This window comes from Bos taurus, chromosome X (assembly GCF_002263795.3).
Source record: "Bos taurus isolate L1 Dominette 01449 registration number 42190680 breed Hereford chromosome X, ARS-UCD2.0, whole genome shotgun sequence".
NCBI classification, from domain to species: domain Eukaryota; kingdom Metazoa; phylum Chordata; class Mammalia; order Artiodactyla; family Bovidae; genus Bos; species Bos taurus.
This window is the reverse complement of record NC_037357.1, coordinates 89,352,976-89,371,524: the sequence shown is the minus strand read 5'-3', so window position 1 is coordinate 89,371,524 and position 18,549 is coordinate 89,352,976. Positions and strand designations below refer to the sequence as shown.

Sequence of the window (18,549 nt, the reverse complement as noted above, 5' to 3'; positions counted from 1 at the left end):
CAAAAAAATAAATTATTTTAAAAAATAAATAAAAATTTAAAAGCAACTTTCTAGACCCCGAGACAATTTAGAAGACAATGCCTTTCCCCAGTATTAGAAATGTAAGGCATTTTAAAGTTGAATATGCATCTTCCAGAGAGTTTGGTTTCTGTTGAGCATGATTGTATGAAAAGATCAAACCCCAAATAAATAAGAGAAGAAACTGAAAAAAAAAAAAATGAGAGTCTGGTAAGCAGACTTTGGTAAGCAATCCAAATGCTTACCCAGCCAGCTTCACTTCACACTGGCCACAGAAATAAACCAACCAAGGTTCTCAATAGTTGAGACTTTGGGAAAGAAACAAACAAGCCATGGCCCTCCCTAAGGAAAAGATTCCCTAAGGGACAGACTCTGGGAAAGAAAGGAACAAGCCAGCTCCCTCCTTGGAGTTGGCTAAAGACGGTTATTCAAGGATCCTCCAAAGACACAGGGTCATCTAAGTCTTTATATCTTGTTATCCACATATGCTAATTATCTCTGATCAATTCCTGGTTTCAGTTCTTGAGCCCTGAGTATGAGGAAGAGTTAACTGAGTTAGAGTCCACACACAGAACCCCTGGCTAATTGCTAAGATCATTGTTTGGACCATCCAAGAAAGAGGAGTATTGTAGGATGGTAACCCAGGTTATCTGCATTCTCAAATGGCCTCAAAGGCTGAGCAACCACACTGAATTCTATGGCCCAATTCTTGGGCCTAGCAATTCTGGGAAAGATAGGACCAAACCAAGGTTCTCTACTGAAGCAGTTAAGGGCAACTGTTCCAGGAGAAAGGTAAGATTGTAATCAAGTCCCCCATATTCACAGCAAATCACGAGTCCTTGGCTATCTCTGATCACCTCCAAGCCATAGTATTCTGGCCTCAAAACTAGGGGAGAAAAGAACCAAAGTATGAATCCTCATATACTTTTACTGGGAGTCAAAACTGGTGCAATCCTTTTGAAAATCAACTTTCCATTATCTTTTAATTATCTCTTAAAGTTATCTTTTAAGGTTAAAAAGCAATGACATCACTTTGCCAACAAAGATCCATATAGTCAAAATTATGGTTTTTCTAGTAGTCATGTACAGATGTGAGAGTTGGACCCTAAAGAAGGCTGAGCACAGAAGAATTTATGCTTTTGAACTGTGGTATTGGAGAAGACTCTTGAGAGTCCCTTGGACAGCAAGGAGATCAAACCAGTCAATCCCAAAGGAAATCAACCCTGAATATTCATTGGAAGGACTGATGCTGAAGCTGAATTTCCAATACTTTGGCCACCTGATGCAAAGAGCGAACTCATTAGAAAAGACCCTGATGCTGGAAAAGATTGAGGGCAGGAGGAGAAGGGGGAAAAAGATGAGATCGTTAGATACCATCACCAACTCAATGGACAGGAGTTTGAGCAAACTGTGGGAGATAATGAAGGACAGGGAAGCCTGGCTTGCTATAGTCCATGGGGTTACAAAGAGTCGGACATAACTGAGTGACTGAAGAACAACAACAAAGTAAAGTTGAAGATATGCATAAACTATTACTAGCAAATCCCTCTCCCAGATATGTATCTCAAGCACATGTGGAACAGGAGCAGTACTGTTCACAACAGCCAAAAACTGAAAGCAATCCAAATGTTCATAAGTAGTAGAATGCACAAGTAGGTGTGCATGTGGAAACGTGTCTGTATACACATGTGAAGAAATGATTACCATAAAAGGCAAGTCAGGATAAATGGTTACCTCTGAGAGAGAACCATTACCTCTGGTAGAGAATTGAGGCTTCTAGATAACTTGCAATGTTCTATATTTGGTGTTGAAAGGTTCTTTTATGGGTGTTTACTTTATAATTACTCATTTCAGTGTACTTTTACACTTAATGCAACTTTTGGTATTTTTATTATATTACACAATATGAAAAACATTAAAAAAAAAAGAATCTAGGGCCTTCATATAGAACTCCTTTAAAGCATCCCCTAAGAGCATGTGTTCTCAATCTCATAAGGGATGATATAAAAAGCATCCACCCCTTTGTGAAAGCTATAGGCACTGGTTATCCACATTCATTTATAATAGAATTCTTAGAACGGGAAGCCCGGGCAGGCTACGGTCCTACCAGCAGTGCCATTTCCCTGAGAGTTGCTAAGGGCAGTTGTTCAAGTCCCTCCAAGCACAGGAATCGGGGAACAGAATGCTATCTTAGCTTCCCTTACATTCAAGATTTTACCACTGGTTTTTTCCTAGTCCTGGTTTTTGGCCAAAAAAAAAAAAAAGTTTGTGAAGCAAAGACAAAGTTGAAACAAGGCCAGGACCACCCAAGGGATCTGGTGCAAAGCTGCTTCCATCCTCCTCCCTTCTGTAAAAATCTCCATTCCTATCAAAGGATAGGAATGTCCTATCCTTTGTCCAATCAATGTCATATCCAATGTCCAATCAATGTCATACCATGTGCTTCTCAGCCACACTCACCCCTTCTTCTACAAAATAGAGCATCTTTCTCACCTTCCTCTCCACTCTTAAACCCTGTATCTTTACCCATCTTTGATGATCCCATGGCTAGCTTGTTCATCTCCCAGTTTCACAGTTCCTTGACCTCCTCCACTCCAATTCACCCACCCACAGAACCTTCTCATCATTCAGAACTACTTTTCCTCTGAAATCTTAAACTCCAATATCCTACTCTGACCATAATTTCTTATTCGCAATTCCACCTTTTAAACATCCACTCTTTGAGCTTTGAAGTTGCCATACAGCTTCATATCTTCCCAGCTTCTCTACAGAATCCTACTGAGAATACACTCTTTCCTGATAAGACTAGATCCCATGGTCTACAACCTGAACAAACCTCATCAGTAACCTCAACAACCCACTTAGCCCTTCAAACCTCCCACCACTCAAAATCATCATCACACATTCATAAATCTAAAATCAAATTCAACGTTTGCCTTCCTTGCTCCCACTTCTTGGCAGCTGAATACACCTGGAAAAAAGGACAAGACTAAAATCACTTTATTTCCAGCTCAGATATGCATTTATTACTTACTGCCCATCAATCTTCTCCCATTCCCCAGAGAAGGGTGCAACCTTACTCCTCCTTCCTCTGGCCCCTGTTCATCCCCTCGCACACTCCAGAAAGCCCTTACTACCTTATCACAGAGAATGTACCAGGGCAAGAAAGAAACTCTCAATTTCTTGCCTCTCCACAACCTCACAAACAAGCCTTTCTGACCCTCTTTAACTCTGATATTAGAAGTGATGCCCCTTCTCTTGCTCATGGCCAGTTCTTCCACATATTCACTATACCATACCTTTTCCACACCTGTTTCTCCAGTTACCCCATTTCTCTCCTCTATTTTCAACAACCTCTTTGACTTTATTAGCTCCTCCACTACAGAGCATATAAACATGCTCAAATTTCTCATCCTGAAAATATACATATACCACTTGTTATCTATTCTACTTTTCATAGACAACAGTCTACATTCACTTCATCAACACCTTTGCCAACTACATTACTGGTTCTCTCTGCCTTCACCAACACAGATCGATACACACTCACTGCCCTGGCTTCCCCTAAATCCTTAACCTAACAGAACCGTCTCAAGTCTGTATCTTATATATCCATGTAGATGAATTTCACATTATATACTTTTAAAAGTTTAAGACAGTAGTTTTAAAAGAGAAGTGCAATACACGTTTTTTAGTATACAGCAATGCCCGGCACAGAGAAACATATAAAAGGAGATAAGCATCTTCAATCATCATTTCACTCTCCCAGAGATAACTGTTAAAGCGACATACTAACCTCCAGGAGAAGCCAAAAAAAAATCACCTCACTCCCTCCCTCTCCATACCCTTAAATCCCAAGGAGAGGAGGAAGAGGAATTCTCAATATTACTTAAGGATACACAATTGGGCCTCAGTGCCAACTGGTGGAGCTTTGAAGAGGAAAAGCACAATAAGCCAAAGTTTTGGTGTGGCCTGTTAAATAAAAAATCATTCTGATACTTGTTAAAATGGTAAGAAAGACTTTATTAAAGACTACTGTGATAGGTGTCAAGACTACTGCAGTACAGGGGAGAGATTGGACTCAACTATGAATACAGTTAAAGACAGTTGGGGATCTACAGGCATGGAGCTATAGAAAATTACTAAAAGGAGACATCAGAACTAAGTTGATCTTTGCTAAACTGACTTGGGATTCTCGCTGAAGGCAGATCAGAGTGCTAAAATATCAAGCAAGGGTGGGGGGACTCTTGCTAAATTGACTTGGCAGGATTCTTTCTAAAACTGAGCTAAGTAGGCCAAGACAATGCCCAAGGATAAAGTTTAGTTGAAAAAAGGGCTCAAAGGAGCATGACTAATGTTAGGTCAAGGAGAATCTTTATTGTGGTTTCCCATCCCTCCGCCTTCCATGGGAAATGCTTCTCCACTGAAATATTCTAAAGTCTACATCCATGGCAATGAGACAGCCCCTGGATATACACCCACATACAGAATTATAAACACATAACACTACATCTATGTGTGTATGCACAGATCTATTTTAATATATTATTCTATATGTATGTGTGGTGTGTGGGACAGTCATGTGTGTGTGTATGTATATACATTATATATTAAACACTTTATATATACCTGTTGCATATAGTTCTATGTGTAATATATATAATCTATCGTGTGTATATATATACTCTATAGTATATATGTTATAACCTATTGTAATGCACACACACACACACTTCTCCCACATGCTACACACATACCTGAGGTTCACTGTAACATGACATTCTTTCTCCTCTGTTTCTCCTCCTTATTATTCTCCTACTGCCCCATTCCTCCCCACCCAGCCAGTGTATCATCAGTACATCACAGGGGTGATTATATATCTTATCTGCTTTAGACAATTTCATTACTTCTCCTTCATAGCCTTCAGAGTGAAATCTCAGTTCTCTGACCTGACTTTTGGGGCTCTCAACATCCTGGACCCCATCCAGGTCTCCAATTTTGTCTCTCTTCCCCTACATAAAACTTATGTTTCAGTTATGACCAACTATATACATACCTTTCCTTAAATACATCAAGATCCCTCTGCCTCTTTCAGTTTCCTCTGACTGAAACCCTTCATAGCTCCTCTACCTTCATACTTCTTCATTCATCCAATATCAAACATTAAAATTCTGAAAGAGATGGGAATACCAGACCACCTGATCTGCCTCTTGAGAAATTTGTATGCAGGTCAGGAAGCAACAGTTAAAACTGGACATGGTACAACAGACTGGTTCCAAATAGGAAAAGGAGTTCATCAAGGCTGTATATTGTCACCCTGCTTATTTAACTTATATGCAGAGTACATCATGAGAAACGCTGGATTGGAAGAAACCCAAGCTGGAATCAAGACTGCCAGGAGAAATATCAATAACCTCAGATATGCAGATGACACCACCCTTATGGCAGAAAGTGAAGAGGAACTAAAAAGCCTCTTGAAGAAAGTGAAAGAGGAGAGTGAAAAAGTTGGCTTAAAGCTCAACATTCAGAAAACAAAGATCATGGCATCCAGTCCCATCACTTCATGGGAAATAGATGGGGAAACAGTGGAAACAGTGTCAGACTTTATTTTTCTGGGCTCCAAAATCACTACAGATGGTGACTGCAGCCATGAAATTAAAAGACACTTACTCCTTGGAAGGAAAGTTATGACCAACCTAGATAGCATATTCAAAAGCAGAGACATTACTTTGCCAACAAAGGTTCGTCTAGTCAAGGCTATGGTTTTTCCTGTGGTCATGTATGGATGTGAGAGTTGGACCGTGAAGAAGGCTGAGCGCCGAAGAATTGATGCTTTTGAACTGTGGTGTTGGAGAAGACTCTTGAGAGTCCCTTGGACTGCAAGGAGATCCAACCAGTCCATTCTGAAGGACATCAGCCCTGGGATTTCTTTGGAAGGAATGATGCTAAAGCTGAAACTCCAGTACTTTGGCCACTTCATGCGAAGAGTTGACTCATTGGAAAAGACTCTGATGCTGGGAGGGATTGGGGGCAAGAGGAGAAGGGGACGACAGAGGATGAGATGGCTGGATGGCATCACTGACTCGATGGACGCGAGTCTCAGTGAACTCCGGGAGTTGGTGATGGACAGGGAGGCCTGGCGTGCTGCGATTCATGGGGTCGCAAAGAGTCGGACACGACTGAGCGACTGATCTGATCTGATCTCCTCTTTCCAAGGCATTTTCAAATGCCCACTCTCTGCTGCCACAGACTGTCAATCCCACTTGCCTATGCCCACCAGAGTACCGATCATACTTTAGTCACTGTTTATTCATATTACCACTATAATGAACCTTCATCAAGGACAAGAAACTAGTCAGATTTACCTTCACATCTCCTATACCAAACGTAACACCATATATATCATTGTAAGTGAATTTTTGCTGAATGAATGAAAAACTACATAAATAAAGCCATTCAAATGTATTCAAAATAGAGAGGAAAAGAGCACATGACAAAAAAAATCTCCTGAGCATTCACATCTTGTTTTCTAAGTACCAATCCTTACTGAAAGAATACACGATTCCTTGCAAAATGACTGATTCCAGCACTGGGGCAGACAGTGTACATGATGAGCCTAAAATGTATCAGAGAGCAATGAAGTCAAGATCTAATGAATTCTTGTCAAATGATACAGGAAACAAATGAAAACTACTTCTAATTTCTAAAATGGCACAATTTGTTTGATCCCTCTGAGCATCTCTGGCGGGTGTGAGGTATGATTCTAAACATGATTTTGCCTCCCTACTGCCTTGTTGGGGTTTTTCCTTTGCCCTTGGACGTGGGGTATCTTTTTTGGTGGGATCCAACATTCTCCTGTCAATGGTTGTTCAGAGTGAGTTGCAGTTTTAGAGTTCTCACAGGAGAAGATGAATGCACATCCTTCAACTCCACCATCTTGAATAATCCCCATTAAACCCATACTCCCACTTTGGGCGAATTTAATTCAGGAGACCACTGTATCTACTACTGTGGGCAAGAATCCCTTAGAAGAAATGGACTAGCCCTCACATTCAACAAAGGAGTCCAAAATGCAGTATTTGGGTACAATGTTAAAAACGACAGAGTGATCTCTGCTGGTTTCCAAGGCAAAACATTCAATACCACAGTAATACAAGTCTATGCCCCAACCACCAGTGCCGAATAAGCTGAAGTTGAAAGGTTCTATGATGAGCTACAAGACCTTCTAGAACTAACAACAAAAGAAAGATGCCCTTTTCATCATAGGGGACTGGAATGCAAAACTAGGAAGTCAAGAGATACCTAGAGTAACAGGCAAGTTTGGCCTTGGAGTACAAAATGAAGCAGGGCAAAACAGATGTGCAGATAGCACCACCCTTATGGCAGAAAGCAAAGAACTGAATAGCCTCTTGATGAAAGTGAAAGAGGAGAGTGAAAAAGATGGCTTAAAACTCAACATTCAGAAAACTAAGTTCATGGCATCTGGTCTCATCATTTCATGGCAAATAGATGGGGAAACAATGAAAACAGTGAGAGACTTTATTTTGGGGGCTCAAAAATCACTGCAGATGCGAACTGCACTGCAGACTGCAACAATGAAATTAAAAGACACTTGCTGCTTGGAAGAAAAGCTATGACCAACCTAGATAGCATATGAAAAAGCAGACACATTACTCTGCCAAGAAAGGTCTGTGTAGTCAAAGCCATGGTTTTTCCAGTAGTCATGTATGGCTGTGAGAGGTGGACTATAAAGAAAGCTGAGCACCAAAGAATTGATGCTTTTGAGCTGGGGTGTTGGAGAATACTCTTCAGAGTCCCTTGGACTGCAAGGAGATCCAACCAGTCAATCCTAAAGGAAATCAGTCCTAAGTGTTCATTGGCAGGACTGATACTGAAGCTGAAACTACAATACTTTGGCCACCTGATGTGAAGAACTGATTCACTGGAAAAGCCCCTGATGCTGGGAAAGACTGAAGGCAGGAGAAGAAGGGGACGACAGAGGATGAGATGGTTGGATGGCATCACCAGTTCGACATACATGAGTTTGAGCAGGCTCTGGGAGTTGGTGATGTACCAGGAAGCCTGGTGTGCTGCAGTTCATGGCATCACAAAGAGTCAGACATGAATGAGTGACTGAATGGAACTGAACTGATGGGTTTAATAAATACACACTAATATACATATAAAACAGATAAGTAACAAGGATTTACTGTATAGCATAGGCACTATATTCAATATCTTATAATAACCTCTAATGGAAAATAATCAGAATAAATATATGTCTGTAACTGAATCACTTTGCTGTAGACCTGAAACTAACACAGCATTGTAAACCAACTATACCTCCGTGAAAAATTTTAATCACAATGGATACACATTAAATACATAAAAATCCATGAATTCTTAATGATATTAAGCAATGAAGGTCTCTAGGAAATCAATTCTGAAAACTGATATATGAAAAAAAGCATTTATCCTTTGTTTTAAATGTTAACAGTTTTTAACTTAACTACAGTTAATTTATACTGTTGTGTTAGTTTCAAGTGTATGGTAAAGTGACTCAGTTATATACACATATGTGTATGTATATATAGCTTTTCACATTCTTTTCCATTGTAAGTTATTATGAGATACTGAGCACAGTTCCCTGTACTACACAATAGGATCTTGCTGTTTATCTGTTTTATAAATAGTAGTGTATATTTTAATCCCAAACTTCTAATTTATCTCTTGCTCCCCTAATCCTACTATCCCATTTGGTAAACGTCAGTTTGTTTTCTATGTCTGTGAGTCTATTTCTGTTCATAAATCTTGAGTTTCTTTTAATGAAACATAAATTAGAACAAAAAAACATATCTGGCAAGGAAAAGTTCTCCTTTATAAAATAATCCCAGCTAATAAATGCAGAATAACTGGTAGAATTCTACCACTACTTTACAACCACTACTGAAATACTGAATTTAGACAGTTATCTCCAATGGCTCTGAAAATCAACAGGAGAAAGGTTGGGAGGAAATGCTACAATGGAGGGATCAAGCTGAGATCACCTGAAAACACAAATCAACCCCAGCATCAGTTAAAAAGATAAAATCACCCATGAGGTATTGCAATAAAAAGTGCATTACACTGCCTGAGATGATTCTTACCTTTAAAAAATAATTAAACTGAAGCTAATCAAGCCTCTAGCTCTAAATTCCAGTGAAGAGGAAATATGGGAAGGAGAAAACAATAAAAACCACATCAAAGAAGCAATCATCTAAGTCCATTTGTCAATCAGACAAATGACTTAGTTTCTCCAATAAATCAACAGTCTTTAAAATTGGCAGGGCATGGGGGTGGGGGCTTTAGAGGATTTACAGGAAAAGAGACTCAAGAGAAAAACAGCCAGTAGCAATAAATGGTCTTTTTTGGATATAGATTTAACAAAGCTACTGTAAATAGACATTTTTCAGACAATCATGGAAATCTGAATATGAACTGAGTATTAGATAATATAAAGCATTACTGTTAATCTTATTAAGTATAACAGCCTCAGTTCAGTTCAGTCACTCAGTCGTGTCCGACTCTTTGCGACCCCATGAATCGCAGCACGCCAGGCCTTCCTGTCTATCACCAACTCCCAGAGTTCACTCAGACTCACGTCCATTGAGTCAGTGATGCCATCCACGCATCTCATCCTCTGTCGTCCCCTTGTGGTTCCTTATTTAACACACCTATGACTTAAGGATCCATAATGAGTTATTTATCTGTCCAATGACATAGTGGCTGAGTGCCGTTTTCTCAAATACCCCAGTGAGAAAAGTGGGTGAGGAGAAAAAATAAAACGAAATTGGTTAAACAGTATTAATTGTTGAAGCTTGGGAAAGGATTATGCATGGTTATGTGTGGTGCGTGTGCTTACTACTTTCTTCTTTAAAACTATTTGAAAATTTCAGGAATAAAAGAAAAAAAAAACAGAAGCCAACGTGAAGGAGTTTCATATGACTACTTCCAAACCAGACAGTTTGAGCAACAGAAGAAGTAATGGCTTGAAAAGTACTAAATATATAACAAGTTCAATAAAATATAGAAAACAATAAAATCTTAAGAAATATAAAAACACATTAGGTTGGATAATAGTTTTAAATAAAAGACAGTTTGAAAAAAATCTGAAAATGCAGTAGGTAGGTATATGATATTAGGGAATTATTGTTAAGTTTTCTTAGTAAGATGATGGCAATTAAATTATTTACAAAGTGTTCCTAATATTAGGAGATGAACAATGAGATATTTGTGGGAAAAGTATCAAATTGACCTATTAAACTGGTATCTTAATCAAAATGCCAAGGATTTTTGTGAAAACTGACAAGCTGATTCTAAAATGTGTGCATGCTAAGTCAATTCTGGCGTGTCCAACTCTTGGCAACCCTAGAGACCGCAGCCCTTCAGTCTCCTCTGTCCATGGGATTCTCCAGGCATGAATACTGAAGTGGGTTGCCATGCCCTCCTCCACTGGATGTTCCTGACGGATCAAACCCACATCTCTTAAGTCTTCGGCATTGGCAAGCAGGTTCTTTACAACTAGTGCCACATGGGAAGCCCTTTAAAAAATATATACAGGTGAAAATGAGTATAATAACCAAATCAATCTATAGATTCAATGCAATCTGTATCAAGCTACCAATGGTATTTTTCACAGAAGTAGAACAAATTATTTCACAATTTGTATGGAAATACAAAAAACCTTGAAAAGCCAAAGCAATCTTGAGAAAAGAATGGAACTGGAGGAATCAACCTGCCTGAATTCAGACTATACTACAAAGCTACAGTCATCAAGACAGTATGGTACTGGCACAAAGACAGAAATATAGATCAATGGAACAAAATAGAAAGCCCAGAGATAAATCCACACACCTACGGACACCTTATCTTTGACAAAGGAGGCAAAAATACACAATGGATTAAAGACAATCTCTTTAACAAGTGGTGCTGGGAAAACTGGTTAACCACCTGTAAAAGAATGAAACTAAAACACTTTCTAACACCATACACAAAAATAAACTCAAAATGGATTAAAGATCTAAACATAAGACCAGAAACTATAAAACTCCTAGAGGAAAACATAGGCTAAACACTCTACGACATAAATCACAGAAGGATCCTCTATGACCCACTTCCTAGAGGAATGGAAATAAAAGCAAAAATAAACAAATGGGACCTAACTAAACTTAAAAGCTTTTGCACAACGAAGGAAACTATAAGCAAGGTGAAAAGACAGCCTTCAGAATGGGAGAAAATAATAGCAAATGAAGCAGTTGACAAACAATTAATCTCAAAAATATATAAGCAGCTCATGCAGCTCAATACCAGAAAAATAAATGACCCAATCAAAAAATGGGCCAAAGAACTAAACAGACATTTCTCCAAAGAAGACATACAGATGGCTAACAAACACATGAAAAGATGCTCAACATCACTCATTATCAGAGAAATGCAAATCAAAACCACAATGAGGTACCATCTCATGCTGGTCAAAATGGCTGCTATGAAAAAGTCTACCAACAATAAATGCTGAAGAGGGTGTGGAGAAAAGGGAACCCTCCTACACTGTTGGTGGGCATGCACACTAGTAGAACCACTATGGAGAACAGCGTGGAGATTTCTTAAAAAACTGGAAATAGAACTGCCATTTGACCTAGCAATCCCACTGCTGGGCATACACATCGAGGAAACCAGAATTGAAAGAGACACATGTACCCCAATGTTCATGACAGCACTGTTTACATGGAAGCTAGGACATGGAAGCAACCTAGATGTCCATCGGCAGATGAATGGATAAGAAAGCTGTGGTACATATACACAATACAATATTACTCAGCTATTAAAAACAATGCATTTGAACCAGTTGTAATGAGGTGGATGAAACTGGAGCCTACTATACAGAGTGAGGTAAGTCAGAAAGAAAAACTCCAATATAGTACATTAATGCGTATATATGGAATTTAGAAAGATGGCAACAATGACCCTATACGTGAGACAGCAAAAGAGACACAAATATAAAGAACAGACTTTTGGACTCGGTGGGAGAAGGTGAGGGTGGGATGATTTTAGAGAATAGCATTGAAACATGTATATTACCATATGTGAAATAGATCACCAGTCCAAGTTCGATGCATGAAACAGGGCACACAAAGCCAGTGCACTGGGACAACCCAGAGGGCTGGGATGGGGAGGGGTTCGGGATGAGGGACACATGTACACCTCTGGCTGATTCATGTCAGTGTATAGCAAAAACCACTACAATATTGCAGAGTAATTAGCCTCCAATTAAAATAAATATATTAACTAGTTTTTTTAAATGTATATGGAATTCAAAAGGCCAAGAATAACCAAAGCATTATTAAAGATAAAGAGCAAAATTGTAGGACTTACTGACCATATATAAGATACATTATAAAGTTACATTAATTATGACAGTGGTACTAATAGAAAAACCAAAATGAAATGAATTCAGAAATAAACCCACATATATAACCTAATCATCTGATTTATGAAGAAGATGATGATGCTAGAGGGAAAGGATGATCTTTTCAATAAATGGTATTGAATTGCTGGATGTCTGTTTCAAAACAACAACACAACAACAATGGGCCTTTATCCATATATCATACTGGCAACATACAATAAAATCAGTATCAAATGAACTAGAAATATAAATGAGATTAAACAATAACATCACATAGAAAAACATCTCTATGACTTTGAGAAAGGCAAAGATTTCTTAACCAGGACAAACAAGCACTACCCATATAGAGGAAAAATTATGAACTCAACAATATTAAAATTGAGATACAAGCATATCTTGTTTTACTGTGCTTCACAAATACTGCATTTTTTACAAATTAAAGGTCTGTGGCAACCCTGTGTGATGCTGGTTAACACTTTTTAGTAATAAAGTATTTTTTAATTAAGGTATATTCTTTTTTAGACAGTGCTATTGCACACTTGGAGTTTCCCAGGTGGCCAATGCGGGAGACACAGATTTTGGGCTGGGAAGATCCCCTGGAGGAGGAAATGGCAACCCACTCCAGTAGTCTTGCCTGAAATCTGGTGGGTTACAGTCCATGGGGTCGCAAAGAGTTGGACAAGACTTAACGACTGAGCATGCATGCATTGCACACTTACTTGACTACAGCATAGTGCAAAATTGACTTTTAAACGCACTTGAAACCAAAAAATGTGTATGATTTGTTTTATTGTGATATTCACTTTACTGCAATGGTAGTAGCAAACCTGCAATATCTCCAAAATGTGGTTGTATTCAGTTCATCAAAAGACACCATTAAGAGTCTGAAAGTGCAAGCAATTGAAAATTTGCAATAAACAGATCTAACAAAGTATTCACATCCTTACTAAAGAAAGATCTTCTACAGAACAATAAGAAAAGGATGGTCCAGGAGAAAAAGTGGTCAAAAGACTTGAATAGGTACCTTGAAAAAAAGATATCTAAGCCAACAAACAGGAAAAGATGCACATTTATCAGCAGAGATATGCAAAATAAAACCACAAGATACTATTAATAACCACTAGAATGGTTACATATTTTTTCCTTAAAAAGACAACACAGTATGTGTTGGCAATAGTCAAGAGCATTGGAACTCTTAAAATTTTCTATTAGGAGTTTTTTTAGTACAACTGCTTTGGAAAATTGGTTGGCAATACGTACTAAAGCTAATCTTATCCATAACCTATGAATTAATCAATTCTACTCTTAGGTATATGTTCAACAGAAATCTGTGTATATATCACCAAAAGACATGTTGTAGAATGTTTATAGTACTATTTGCAAATTGCCTATCAGTTGTGGCATATTCACACAATGGAATACAGAGCTATAAGAATGAAGGAATTACTACTACACTCGATAACTTGGCTCAGTATCAAAAACAAAATCTTAAGCCAAAGTCAACCACACACAAAAACATACCAAATCTTTATAAAGTCCCAAAACGGGAAAATTATTATACAGTGATAGAAGCCAAGATGTGGTTAATTTGAGGTTTAGATTGTAACTGGTAGGGAAATATATTCAAGGGATTTCAGATACTGATAATTGCTTTTTTTTAAATGAAGTATGCTGTTGTTTAGTCGTTAAGCTGTGTCCCACTTTTTTGCAATCTCCTCTATCCATGGATTTTTCAGGCAAGAATACTGAAGCAAGGTGCCATTCCTTCTCCAGGGGATCTTCCAGGACCAAGCATCGAACCTGCATTGCCTGCACTGGCAGGCAGATTCTTTAACAATGAGCCACCAGGGAAGCCCAACATGAATTTACAGTTGATTTACAGTATTATATTAGTTTCAGGTGTATAGCATGGTGACTCAGATTATACTCCATTTAAAATTATTACAATATAATAGCTATAAATCCATGTGCTATACAATATATCCTTATTGCTTATCTATTTTATACATAGTAGTTTGTATCTCTTAACCCCATACCTGCTATTTGCCCCTCTCCCTACTGGTAACCACTAGTTTGTTTTCTATATCACCAAGTCTGTTTCTGTTTTGCTATATATATATTCATTTGTATTATTTTTTAGATTCCAAATATAAGTGATACCATAAAGTATCTGTATTTCTCTGTTTCACTAAGCATAATATTCTCTAGGTACATACAACACTGCTACAAATGGCAGAATTTCATTCTTTTTTATGGCTGAGTAATTGCAAAGCTTCACTGCTAGCTCAGTGGTAAAGAATCTGCCTGCCAATGTAGGAGATGCGAGTTGGATCCCTGGGTCAGGAAGATCCCCTTGAGAAGAAAATGGCAACCTACTCCAGTATTCTTGCTGGGAAATCCCCCAGACTGAGGAGCCTGGCGAGCTACAGTACAGGGGGTAGCAAAAGAGTCGGACACGACTTAGTGACTAAAGAACAATATTCCATTGTACATATACACCATATCTTTATCCATTCATCTGCTGATGGACACTTGGGTCGTTTCCATATCCTGGCCATTGTAAATAGTACTGCTAAGAACACTGGAGTGCACACATCTTTCCAAATTAGTGTTTTCACTTTTTCCAGATATATACCATGAGTGGAATTGCTGGATCATGTGGTAGGTTACACAGTGGTGACAATGCTTTCAGCTGTACCCTTATGTATTCATACCCCAATAAAAGTTAAAAAGGAAAAAAAGAATAAAAAGTTTGAAAATGGGAAAAAAAATAAAGTAAAAAGTCATCACACTTTTCAGCTCTTAACATTTATAACTAGGAAGTAAATCAAGTACCTGATATAATCAGACTTGTGAAAGAGAGCTTACAAAATGAAATTTTTATATCCAGACTATGTCTAATAAAATTTTGTGTATTTTCTACTTCTCATTAATAAACAGAGACAGAGAGAGAGAAAGAGACAATCAGGCCAGGACTGAGTATCTGACAGACTTTAACTCCATTAACTCCACCACCATTTAGCAAGTTACTGCCCACCTGAGTCTGGGTTTTGTCATCAGGAAAATGACAATGATGATACTGACTTTTAAACAGTGGTTCTGAACATTAATTAGGGAGCCAACTACATTAAAAAGGTTGTATATAAAAGACAGGCACTAAATTCATTTCAATTTACCACACCAAACATTTATGGGCAACATTACGAACATGCAGAGAAAAGAGCAGTGAGAGAGGAAAGCGAATATGCTGCAGGTTAGCATACAGTGCACCACAAATTAACACATTGAGGAAGAGGTGAGGATAGAGGCAGACATGTCTTCCCAGAGGGGCTGGTAACTGACAATTCACCTAAATGTAGCAAGAAGCTAGCCAGGAGAAAGACAATATGGGGAACCTACATGGACAGATTAGATCATTCGAGTAGGCAGTAAGTAAGTGTTAGTCGCCCAGTTGTGCCGGACTCTTTGCGACCCCATGGACTGCAGCCCACCAGGCTCTTCTGTCCATAAGATTTTCCAGGTAAGGATACTGCAGTGGGTTGCCATTGGCTAGTGACCACAGGTAGAGGGGAGAAGAGGGAATGCTGGAAGCAAAATGACCAACAAATGCAAAGCCGCTGTCATAAATATATCCCAGCTTCCCACTCATATATGTATAGTCTGTGCCCTCTTTTCCTTTAGATTTCTGCTCAAATGTCACAATACCAGGGAGGCCTTTCTGCCTTTCCTATCTAACATAGTACAACCCTCTCTATCACAACCTATTATATATTTATGATATATTCACTCATTGTCTCTCAACTATACTTAATCATCCCTTATTTTGGCAAGTCTAACACATTACAGAAGAGGGAATAAGTTGCTTGTTCAAGGAGACTGCTAGTTAAATTCCTCTTTATAACCTGAAATACCCCTCACCCTCATTATAAATTTAATTTTCTCTCTTGGAATTGAAATAATAAATTGTGATAATTAATGAATAGTCTTGCAAGACAGTTTACACACGATAAATGGTGCAAAAACATAAATTCACATTGCAACAAATGAAAAAGACAAAATTCATATTGCACCAAATAGATAATACACGCATAGCTCCAAAAAAAAAAAAATCGCCTTAAAAATCTGTCAACTTGTTCTTCAATGTTGCTACTGAACACCAGGAAAATATTTACATAATAAACCCAACTCACATGAATTAATAAATTTGTGATTGGATGTCATATCTGTCAACCATTTCTGCCCTGTGAGAAATTCTAAAGATGGGAAAGCTTCCACCCTCTAAAGCTGACACCAAGTTATAAGCAAAACTCACTATGTTTGCCACTCAAAATTTGGAGATTCAGTTGTATACCAAAATTTTTTTATGTCATAGGCTGAAACCAGTGCAATATCTGATATGTGATTTCGTTTAGGGTAATAAATAAATACAAGTACATAATCTGAACAAGTTCCTACGTCTCTGAGAGCTCTAAAAATTTTCTGCTCCTTTGCTTATTTTTAAAGACAACAAAAACAGCCTTGCCCTTGAAATAGAAGCCACACCTGGTTTTATAAAGTATTAATAAATAATTCACTGTCCTCTGCAGAAGGAGGACCAAAGAGAATCAAAAGCCTTCAGGGGGAATAAAATACTGGGGTCTAAAGGGAAAAAAAAGGGAAGAATGTAGGCTCAGACTAGGGGAAAGAAAACAGAAGTCTCTCAGTCGTTTCCGACTCTGCGACCCCATGGACTGTAGCCTATCAGGCTCCTCCGTCCATGGGATATTCCAGGCAAGAGTACTGGAGTGGGGTGCCATTTCCTTCTTCAGCGGATTTTCCCGACCCAGGGATCGAACCTAGGTCTCCCGCATTGCAGCAGACGCTTTACTGTCTGAGCCATCATGGAAGCCAGAGTCGGGGAAGAGGGTAGCAAAAGTTCTGAAGCTAAGAGGAGGGCGGGGTGGAAGGTGGGAGTAAGAGGTAGGAAAGAAAATCGATGGTACAGGGAATGACCCAAATTCATAAAGACCAGGAAGAGGATTCGAGATAAAGAGGTGAAGTGAAGAATAATCAGGCATAAAAGGACCATAAGAGTCAGAAGGAGGGGACGACGGCCAGCCATCTCCTGAGGAGTGAGAGAGTGGAGATAGAGATCAGAACCACAAGCGTCACAAACATCCTTCAGTGTACCCTGGAGATGAATTCTTTCCACCTCGTGATGAAACAAAGAGGAAAGAGTTCCTGAAGTGTTTGGGGACTCACTTGTGAAAATTATCAATCCCTTTCTTTACACTCACCTTAGTGAAGAACGCCGCGACAAGATGAAGGCGTGACCGGAAGTGCTAATTTCTTTTGTTGGCGGAAGCTTTTGCCCGGGACGCCACACCCTCACCCCCGCCCTCATCACTCCCCGCCCCCACCTCCGCCTTCACTCCAGACAACTTCCTGTGCCTTTCTAGCAAGCTTTTGAAATACTGTATCTCAATGGCTCTCTCACCAGATGCGCACCTGGATAGTGACGTAGAATGTCTGGAAGAAGGAATCAGTAATTTTTTACAAATCCTACTAGCCCTAGTCATCCCAGGAACTGAGGCATCTCTGCCAAACTCTATGTATCCTATTTGTCACCTCACCTTGCTGATTCAGACTTTCAAGTACTGTTCCTTCCTTAAATCTCGGATGTCTACAGTTACATATTTACCATACTGATTAACTGCTTTCTGGAATTAAAAAATAAGTTCATTTTAATTACTGGTATAAAATTTTCAAGATCTTTAAAAAGTCTTAAATCTGAATCATTTCTGTCTTGAAATGGTATCCAGAGAGTGACATTCCATACTCAAATTTGCAAATGAAAGTGAGCTCATTTAGAAAGCATTCTTGTGTACTTTTATATCCCCCACCCAAATGAAGACAATGATAAATGACAAAAAGTTTCAATAATAAGAATAAGCCTTACTTTGGTTAAAAGTTCAATATTGAGTTACCTATTGCTATTACCTCCAGAAAACTCCTCTAGGGCCAAAATCTATACCCCAGTTCTTCTCTTTTGTGGTTATTTTCAGCCAGTTCGCAAGTGTACCAAATACTATGCTAGACCCAGAGAC

General features: G+C 38.7%; 1 protein-coding gene across 5 annotated transcripts in view; it reads right to left on the bottom strand.

Annotated features, from left to right (window-relative positions):
• The window catches only part of MAGED1 (MAGE family member D1), a 79,706-nt gene extending 61,920 nt beyond the window's left edge, over window positions 1-17,786 (bottom strand). For all 5 annotated transcript variants that reach the window (XM_059883365.1, XM_059883366.1, XM_024987906.2 and 2 more), the window contains exon 1: window positions 17,740-17,786. The gene's annotated coding sequence lies outside the window, so the exon portion shown is untranslated. The remainder of the gene's footprint in view (window positions 1-17,739) is intronic.
• Between the last annotated feature and the right edge of the window lie 763 nt (window positions 17,787-18,549).